The following is a 9,361-nucleotide window of genomic DNA, read 5'->3' as shown; positions in this document are numbered from 1 at the left end:
TGAAAGACAAGACATGCCAGCTCATCTCCCCTCCACTCTGTGCAAAGGAGTTTTCTGGTAAGCATTCATTTATGTGGTGATGCCAAATGTGAGCTGAGAACTCCAGTTCTGGGCGGTCAGGATGGAGCAATTAATCCAGAAGAAGCTAGAAAGAAACAGTTTCTGTGCAGTGACTCCAGAACTTGTCACACCACCACACTCACAAACACACACACACACACACACACACACACACACACACACACACACACACACACACCTCCAGCTGCTGGCTTTGTGAAGCTTTTCCTGTATCCTGCCCATTTGTACTGTAAGACCCTCTGTCTACGGCTCTATGAATCTACGTGCCTGGCTCAGCAGAAGCCCCCCAGAATATGCTGCCTCTTCCTGGCAGTTCTCTGGTTTCTGATTCTTTCCTGATTTGTGTAAACTTTCTCTTTGGCTCAGATGCTGAGGACTCTCTCAAGTCCACTGTAAGTGTACAGGAAACACTCCAGATCACGTGGCCAGCAGAGCATGGCCAATGAGAATTCATTCCACTGTGTTTAGCAAAAGCACTTCTTCCCAGGCCTCCCAAACACTGTCACAAACCTCTTCCTTATGACCTGTGTCTAAAGCCTATCCTGCATAATGCTGTACTGAGCTCTTCTATGTTGTCCCCGACTTTTCCAAGTTCACTCCCTCATTCTCTTTCTTGTGCATCCTGTCCTCACCTCCTTTCTGTGCAGAGCGCCTGCCTATGCCTTTGTGTTTTGGATAGACTCTTCTCTCTTTCTGTAATGTGCATCTTCTCCTCACGTTTTCAAAGCTGCCCTTGGTGACTTCACAGGTGACTAATAGGTTTACCAACAGGTCTTAGAACATTAGAACACTGAGCATTCTTCTTTCACCCATCTGTCTCCTCCTATCTTCTCTTAAGGTCCCATAGGGCCTACGACTCATCAACCTCTCTTGGCCAGCCACCACCACAGCGTCCATACTGAGCTCACACCTGGAGCCTCAATAGTGCAGTAGGTGAAATCAAGCTTTGTCATCTAATGGAATAGAAATCTTAGCCATGTCACATCTTTATGGTGTGACCGGGCCAAGACAACTACAGTGCATTTTAGTGTCCCTACTGAGCACCCACATGAGGTGGTTCACAGTAGTATGTATCTCCAGCTCCAGGAGACATGACAGCCTCTTCTGGACTCTTGAACAACCTTACACATGTGCCATACCCTCACATAGACTCTCTCTCTCTCTCTCAAAGACACTGATGAAAATAAATGTTAAAATTGGATCATTCTGTAAAGGGCTTTCTGTGCATGCCAAACACTCTGTTAGTTTCAAATTTAATTATTATATCAAAGGAATGCAATGTAGACTTACAGGTTGGTTCTCTGACCACATTTTCTCTCATCTTTTTTAAAGGACCTGCATGAGGTAATATGGGTGACAAAGGTTTCAGAATTTGAAGATGGAGCTTTAAAATCAAAATAAGTCAGCATTTGGAACTGGGGAGGTAGCTAAGTGGTTAAGAGTGCATGCTGCTTTTTCAGAGGATCTAATTTGGTTCCCACCACCCACATCTCACGAGCACATGTAACCACAGCTCCAGGGGATCTGATGCCCTCTTCTGGCTTTTGTGGGCATTGCACTCCCGTGCACACACCCACACATATATACCCACACATACATACTGTATACATACTGTAGTTAATACGAAAATTCATGTCTGAGAACTATGAACATGAGTTACAAAACCACAAAAATAATCTCATAACATTTTAAGTAAGTTTGTGAGATTAAGTTGGGCTGCATTTATACTTCTACTGGACATGCCCAAACAATAGAGCTTTGCTCAGCAATAAAGAAGAATAAGATGTTCTGTTCAGGAAAATGAATGGAACTGGAGATTATCGCATTAAGTGAAAAAGCAGACTTGGGAAGGCAAGTCTCACTTGCCTTCCTTCCTTTTCGGAAGCCCGGGAGGGTGAAGAAGACATGAAACAGAGACAGGGACTTCTAGGGACGGAGAAGGAAACAGGCAAAGAGAAGGTATGTAAATTACAGAAAGGGTGAGTGCGGGCAAATCACTTCCCAACCATGCACAGAGACCTCATAATTTAACCCCTCTGCAAAGTTAATATGCACTGATCAAAATTTTGAACTTCCCTGGAGGATGGCCGCAGGCACAGCTTTCTGAAGAGATTGGCCTCCTCTTCATCTGTCTCCAGTCAGTCTTTCGGCTTGCAGTCTGCTAAGAGGCTGCCACACCCAAAGCCCCAGAAACTTATAGGTTCCTCCGGCAAGTGAGAATCAGAACTGGACTGTTTCTTCTGTCTTGGTTCCATCCACAACAAGGCATGTGACACTCAGGCTCTCTGCCCTTGTTCTATCATGGGAGATCTGTGTCCCACATAGAAGCCATGTCCCACACACAAATTATGGAAAAGCCTGCGGAGACCTTTTTTAAAATTTTTTTTAATGATTTAAAAATTATTATTATTATTATTATTATTATTATTATTATTATTATTATTATTATTATTATTATTATTTACATACGACAGCAGTTTCCCCTCCCTTCTCCCCTCCCAATCCATCCCCCTCATCTGCCCTCTGCCCCCCCTCTCCCGCCCCGTTTCTGTTTCTATTGCAGGAACTCTTGAGAAGCTAGAATTTCCATTCAAGGCTGAAGGGCTGGGCTGAATCCCAAACGCTTGCCTTGGGTTCCACCTGCTGGAAAAATGATGTACTGCAGCCATTTCACTGGCCAAGCTATCCTCAATGAAGCAAAAGAAACAGTTTATCTTTTACTGTTGTGATTTAAAATGTTTTATTCTTCTCGCAAATATTACATCCATACTGCAGGTTTCTCTTTCTCCTCTCCCCCAGTCTCTCACCCTCATCTCTCCTCTCCCCCAAGATCCATGCCCCCTCGGTCTCAAAGAGCAGGCCTCCCGGGAATAAGACTAGGCACATACCCTAACATCAAGGCTAGACGAGGCAACCCAGTAGGAGGAAAAGGGTCCCATAAGTTGGCAAAAGAGCCAGTGGTTGACCCCCCACTCCCATTGTTAGTAATCCCATAAGAACACCAAGCTACTCAGCCATAACATCAGCCTCCCTGATCTCTGCAGCCCCAACGAGTCTCAGTCAATTGATTCTGTAGGCAGTGTTCTTGTGGTGTCCCTGACCCCTCTGCTTTCTCGGATCCTTCCTCTTCCTCCTCTGCAGGACTCCCCGAGCTCCACCTAATGAAATTAAAATTTTTTTGAGACAGAATTTATCTGCTTTTCGAACCTCTGGCAGACTGGAACTTGCTGTGTAGATCAGGCTTGCCCACAGGGTTCCTTCCTCTTCCCTTATTTCCTAAGAGCTGGGATTACTAGCCTGCACCCCAGGACCAGGCTCAACATGACCATCTAAACATCCCTGACTTGTTTCCATCTTTGAAGATAGCTAGCTGGTGGCTCTCAGTCAAAAAATAGACAAATATAGTCCGGTGGATGGTCACTGGAAGTTCAGGTCACAGAAAAGGGGAGCAGAGGAGATAGGTTCAGTGTCAATCATCTACCATACCGAATTCCAGTGAATGGTCACTGTTCTGCTCTGTGTGAACTGACTCGTTTTTTGTCACAAGTTCATGGTGCCATAGAACTGTCCATAGGACCCTGTTAGCCACAGCAGTGGCCCCCCAAACAAGGCAATGACCAACAGTTCCAAGTTCCCCTTTCTTCCTCTTTATTTTAAAGTGTGTTGCTAATTGAACCTGAAGGAGCCTGAGCAGTGAGTCAGCATTGTTTTCCCAACCAGTCAGAAGACCCCCACGCCAAGGCATTGTCCCCAAGATGCCACCGCTGAGAGGTGGTGGGAGCTTCAAGAGAGAGAGAGCTTTATAGAAGCTCTTAAGGTAATTGGGGGCGTGCCCTGGAAGTATGTTGTAGGACCTCAGGCCAATCATTACTTATCTTCAATTCCTGGTCATGAGGTGGTAGTTTTGGTCCACCACATTCTCTGCATGAAATGCTGGCTTGTCACAGAGCAAATCAGTCAGACTAGAAATTTAAAAGGTGGGAGCCCGAACAACTCTTTTCCTTTATAGGTTGGTTATGTCAGGTATGTGGTTACGGTGACGGAAAGAAAGCTAACTAATATGGTAGGAAGATGGCACATCTTTGGCAAACTCTGTCTCTTGAAGACTCCATCAATGTTGGGGATTCTGCCTTAGCATGCGGACCAGGGAGCTGCTGTGAGGGCGAACGCTGACTGCCAGGACTAGAACATAGATTCCTTTCTGTCTGTCATCCCAGTTTTTCTATGTCGCGGTGGCTTTTTCCCCTGTTTCCCTTGTCTCCAGCCTTCCATCTTTTCCATGATTCAGGTCTTTCCATCTCTTGCTGCATTACCCAGCCTTCCATCTTTTCCATCTTTTCCTGCAGGTGCAGCAATGGCATTACCATGGTCTCCGTTCTGTAGTGCCTCCCTTTCTGGTTTTCTGGTTTTGTTTGTTTAAGTCAGTTGCATGCTGAAGACAACAGTGATGCTGTGACTTTAAACCCAAACCAGACTGTCCTGTCCCTGGTACAACCAGGATAATTACTCCCTCTCGTATAAAATATCCTGGATACTTGACATCACTGACAGGCCAATCAGCCCCTTCTCTGCTGTGCTCACTCCTAATCGGAACTCCAGACACAGAGGAGTTCTGGTCTCCATTCAAGCATCCTCCACTGTCATCCCCCTGCCTCCCTCTGTCTGCCCAGCTTCATACTTCCCTTCCCTGATGGAAATTCTTTTTTTTTCCTCCTCCAGCTCCAGCTTCAGCCCGCCTCCCTCCCTCTTCTTCTTGCCTATGCCCTGGAGGCCATCATTCAGGTTCCATTTCTCCTAGTTTTTGCTGCTTCCTCCGTAAATCAGCTAAGAAGGAAGCTCCCATCTCCCCCTGCAGCTGCAGAGTGGTTCTGCTAGCCTCCTGAGTTCTGATTTTATAAGCAGCAACCCCCCACTGCATCCCTACACACTCCCCCCCCCCCCATCCTGCTGCTCCCAGGCCCCAAACCTCTGCGCCTAGTCCTTTCTGAAGACTCTTCAGCCTCTAGCCTCGAAGCAGGCAACCTTTTCCGGAGGCCTCTGCATCATTCCTTCCTCTAGGTGGCAGCAATCATCTCCATAGAGCACATGCCTAAGGGTAGTAGTTTGTGCCATTAGCAGCACAGTGGCAGGGTCTAGACGTCCATTTGTGTGCAGGATAGCTAGCTCAGTCTGTCATGCAGTGTGAGGTCAAGGTGCTTGAATGAACGAACCAATTCACTCATCAGCTGCTTTGCTGGAAAGGTTGTGGTTTAATGGCATTGAGGTTTGGGGTTTTGGCTTTAGAGGGGCCAGTTATTTTTATTAAGAGCCCAGAGCATAGGTTCCGATCTAAGTGGTTTCCTCTGTGGCGTGGAGGGGCACACTATATCTGGATGACTGCACAGACAGAGAGAAAGCCGGATTAGAGCTGAGAGAAGTTCTCTCAGGGCCTTAAGGAGGAAGCAAAAATACCAAAAGTACAGTCTGTGAGACTCACAGAGGCTCACCACCTCTGCCTCTGAGCGCTGGCCTCCAAGGCATTCACTGCCACCTCAGAACAATTTTTACTTTTCAATTATTCCTTGGCAAAGGTGGGGGGAAAAGACAAAGGTACAGACATAGTTTCTGCAGGCAGAGTTGATAGCAGACACTATCTTCCCAAACACGAGGTCCGGAGTACACACCCTCGAGTCCCTTCCTGGACAAGTTCTGTCTCTGTCTGGCTTCTCTGTTACCATGGACACCTAACCTGATCTCTTGCTTTTCCTGCGGAGTCCTTGTTTCTTGGCTCTGAGGCTCTGCATGCGGGGTGCAGTGGTGGAGCTGGCCTCTTCCCATTGCTATATTGGGAATTAGAGGCTTGCTACTGTGAATAAAGTGACATTTGCCTTCACATCCTTATTCTGGAAAGAGACTCCTATTCATGGCTGTATTTTTAGTTGTGGCTACTGAGAGGGGCTAGCAGGGGGGGTGGAAAGGCCGAAGCCTTTCCCCCAGAGCTGTACGTCTGCAGGCTGTGTCCCATGTGCATAGGGGTGACCTTGGAGGCTGACAAATCAGGCATGTTGATCACCATTGCTTCCTCTTTAAGGCCCTGAGATACATGTAGCAAGTTCAGTTTTCCTTATTACCCCGGGGGAAGAAAGGTCTCCAAGAAGACTCACTGTGTGCTGTAGAGGGGGTGGTGTGGACATCGTATCTATACCTCTCACCAACCTGGAGGCTGGGGAAGAATGGGATCTGACACCAGGTGAATCAAGGACAGATGGCACCAGCCCAGGGCTTTGCTCATGGAGACTAGCCAGGCCACTGGCCAGAGCTTTTGGCTGCTGTATTCAGCCGCCTCTTGCTCTCAAGGACTCAGTTAGGGACTGGGAGTGGGGAGGAGTGGGGCAGCCTGTGCAGGCACAGTGGTCTGGATGTTTCTTCTACAGCCCGACCCTCCTTCAGGTGGCTGAAAAACTCAGAGAGCCACTACACCTGGAGGTGGGTGTCTGCCCAGAGGCCTTGCTGCCTCCGCAATGGCTATTAGAGGTTCCAGTGACTCAGGGTCACACTTACCACCTGTACTCTGCCTGTGGAATAAAGGGTTCACAGGTCCCAACTCCTAGCTCCCCTTTCCTGGTGACAAAGAAAGCTGTGGTGTGGTGACATTGTGTTCCCCAATATATTGTGCACCCTAATAAACTTATCTGGGGTCAGAGAACAGAACAGCCGCTAGACAGACATAGAGGCCAGAAAATGGTGGCACACACACCTTTAATCCTAGCATTCCAGGGGCAGAGCTCCATCCGGATCTCTGTGAGTTCAAGGCCACACTGGAAACAGCCAGGCATGGTGACTCACGCCTTTAATCCCAGGAAGTGATGGCAGGAAGCAGAAAGGTATACAAGGCGTGAGGACCAGGAACTAGGGCTGGTTAAGCTTTTAGGCTTTTAGCAGCAGTTCAGCTGAGATCCATTTGGATGAGGACTCAGAAGCTTCCGGTTTGAGGAAACGAGATCAGCTGAGGAACTGGCGAGGTGAGGAGGCTGTGGCCTGTCCTGCTTCTCTGATACCTGGCTCCGGGTTTGTTTCTATTAATCAGTCCGTCTAACACTTCGTGCTGCGCTGTGGCAACACGAGTGGCAGACACTCATATTTTGTGCTTCCTCTCTCTCCAGGAGAAATGCCGGCTAGCCTGTCCCAAGTGCTCAGGACAGTCCCTCACAGGCACCGACCTCCATCCGTGGAATCCGCCATACAGCGTGGGAAAAGGCAGAGCAAACCCAGTGTCTGTCCTGGACTCTACTTTGGCTGGCTTTTGGGATCCTACTGCTCAACCTGGGTCACTTTGCCCAACCTTAATACAAGGGGAGGTGCGTAGTCTTGCTGCAACTCGTTATACCATGCTTTATTGATACTCAAGGATGAGTGGATTGGGGGAGAGCAGAGGGAAGGCGGGAGAGGGAATGGGAGAAGAGGAGGGAGCAGTCCCAAAGCCAGTAAAGGAGTCAGAGACAGCCCCCGCTCCCACTGTTAGGGGTCCCAAAAGTACACCAAACTACACAACTGTCACATCTATGTAGAAGGCTTTGATTGGTCCCATGCAGGCTTCCTGGTCGTTGGTTCAGTCTCTGTGAGCTCCTATGAGCCCAGGTTAGTTGTTTCTGTGGGTTTTCTTCTGATGTCCTCGACTTGTCTGGCTCCTACAATTCTTTCTCTATCTCTTCAGCAGGATTCCCTGAACTCAGTCTAATGTTCGGCTGTGGGTCTCTGCATCTTTTTCCATCAGTTACTGGATGAAGGCTCTCTGATGACAACTGAGGTTAGTCACTAATCTGTGAGTATAGCAGAGTATCATTAGGCATTACTACATTGACAATTTTTTTCCCCTCCAGTTGTGTTTGGTTCTATCCTAGGTCTCTGGGCCATCCAGCCTCTGGGTCAGGGGGTGGGCTCACTCTTGTGGCATGGTCTCAGGTTAGACCAGCCAATGATTGGCCACTCCCACAATTTCTGCGCCACCCTTGCCCCAGAACATCCCATAGGCAGGACAGACTGTAGGTCAAAGGTTGTGTGGCTGTTTGGTGTCCCAGTCCCTCCACTAGAAGTCTTGCCTGGTCACAGGAGGTGATCAATTCAGGCTACATATCCACTGTTGCTAGGAGTCTTAGCTGGGGCTGTCCTTGTAGATTCCTGGGAGTTTCCCTAGCATCAAGTTTCTATCTGACCCTGAAATGACCCTTCCAGTCATCTCTTTCAGTACTCTCCGCCTCCATCCCCCAAACCTGATCCCTCATGTTCCCATCCTCACTTGTCCCCAGTCCACCCATGAGATCTCTTCTATTCCTCCTTCTCAGGGAGATCCATGCATCCCACTTTGGGCCTCCTTGTTACTTAGCTTCTCTGGGTCTGTGGATTGTAGCATGGTTATCCTTTACTTTATAGCTAGTATCCACTTATGAGTGAGTACATACCATGTTTGTCTTTCTAGGTCTGGGTTAACTCACTCAGGATGATTTTTTCTACTTCTATCCATTTGCCTTCAAATTTCATGATATCATTGTTTTTTACTGCTGAGTAATACTCCATTGTATATAGACATTTGTAGTTGGTTATTTTTACTCTTTGCTCTTTTGGGGGGTCTGCCACCCAGCTCCCAGATAGATCACACAGAGGCTTATTCTTTCTTATAAATGCCTGGCCTTAGCGTGGCTTATTTCTTGCCAGCTTTTCTTAACTTTAAATTATTCCATCTACCTTTTGCCTCTGGGCTTTTACCTTTTGCTTTCTGTATAACTTTTCTTTCCTTTTTATTCAGTGTCTGGCTGTGTGGCTGGCCCCTGGAGTCTTCATCTCCTCCTCTTCCCGTTTCTTGATCTTCTTTCTTTCTCTCTTTTCCCCATTTATTTTCTCTGCCTGCCAGCCCTGCCTATCCTTTCTCCTGCCTTGCTATTGGCTGTTCAGCTCTTTATTAGACCAATCAGGTATTTTAGACAGGCAAAGTAACACAACTTCACAGAGTTAAACAAATGCAACATAAAAGAATGCAACACATCTATAACTAATATTCTACAACAGACATTTACTTTAAAATTTTTAATTTTGTCATTTTAATTTGCTTACAGAAAACTTGCAAATATGATAGAGAGGGCTAGAACTTCCCCCACTGTTAACTAAAGACAGCAGACAGCTGTGGTAGATTTGTTAAATCCAAGCAGTGAGCATTGCAATGTTGCTTTTGACTAAGCACAGACTGAAATCAGATCCCATAGTTCTAGGGAGGACCCTTCCTGGTTCCAAGGTCAGATACCAGATA

Source organism: Peromyscus californicus, unplaced genomic scaffold (genome assembly GCF_007827085.1).
Source record: "Peromyscus californicus insignis strain IS unplaced genomic scaffold, ASM782708v3 Scaffold_6__1_contigs__length_162567912, whole genome shotgun sequence".
NCBI lineage: Eukaryota > Metazoa > Chordata > Mammalia > Rodentia > Cricetidae > Peromyscus > Peromyscus californicus.
This window is presented reverse-complemented; position numbering follows the sequence as displayed.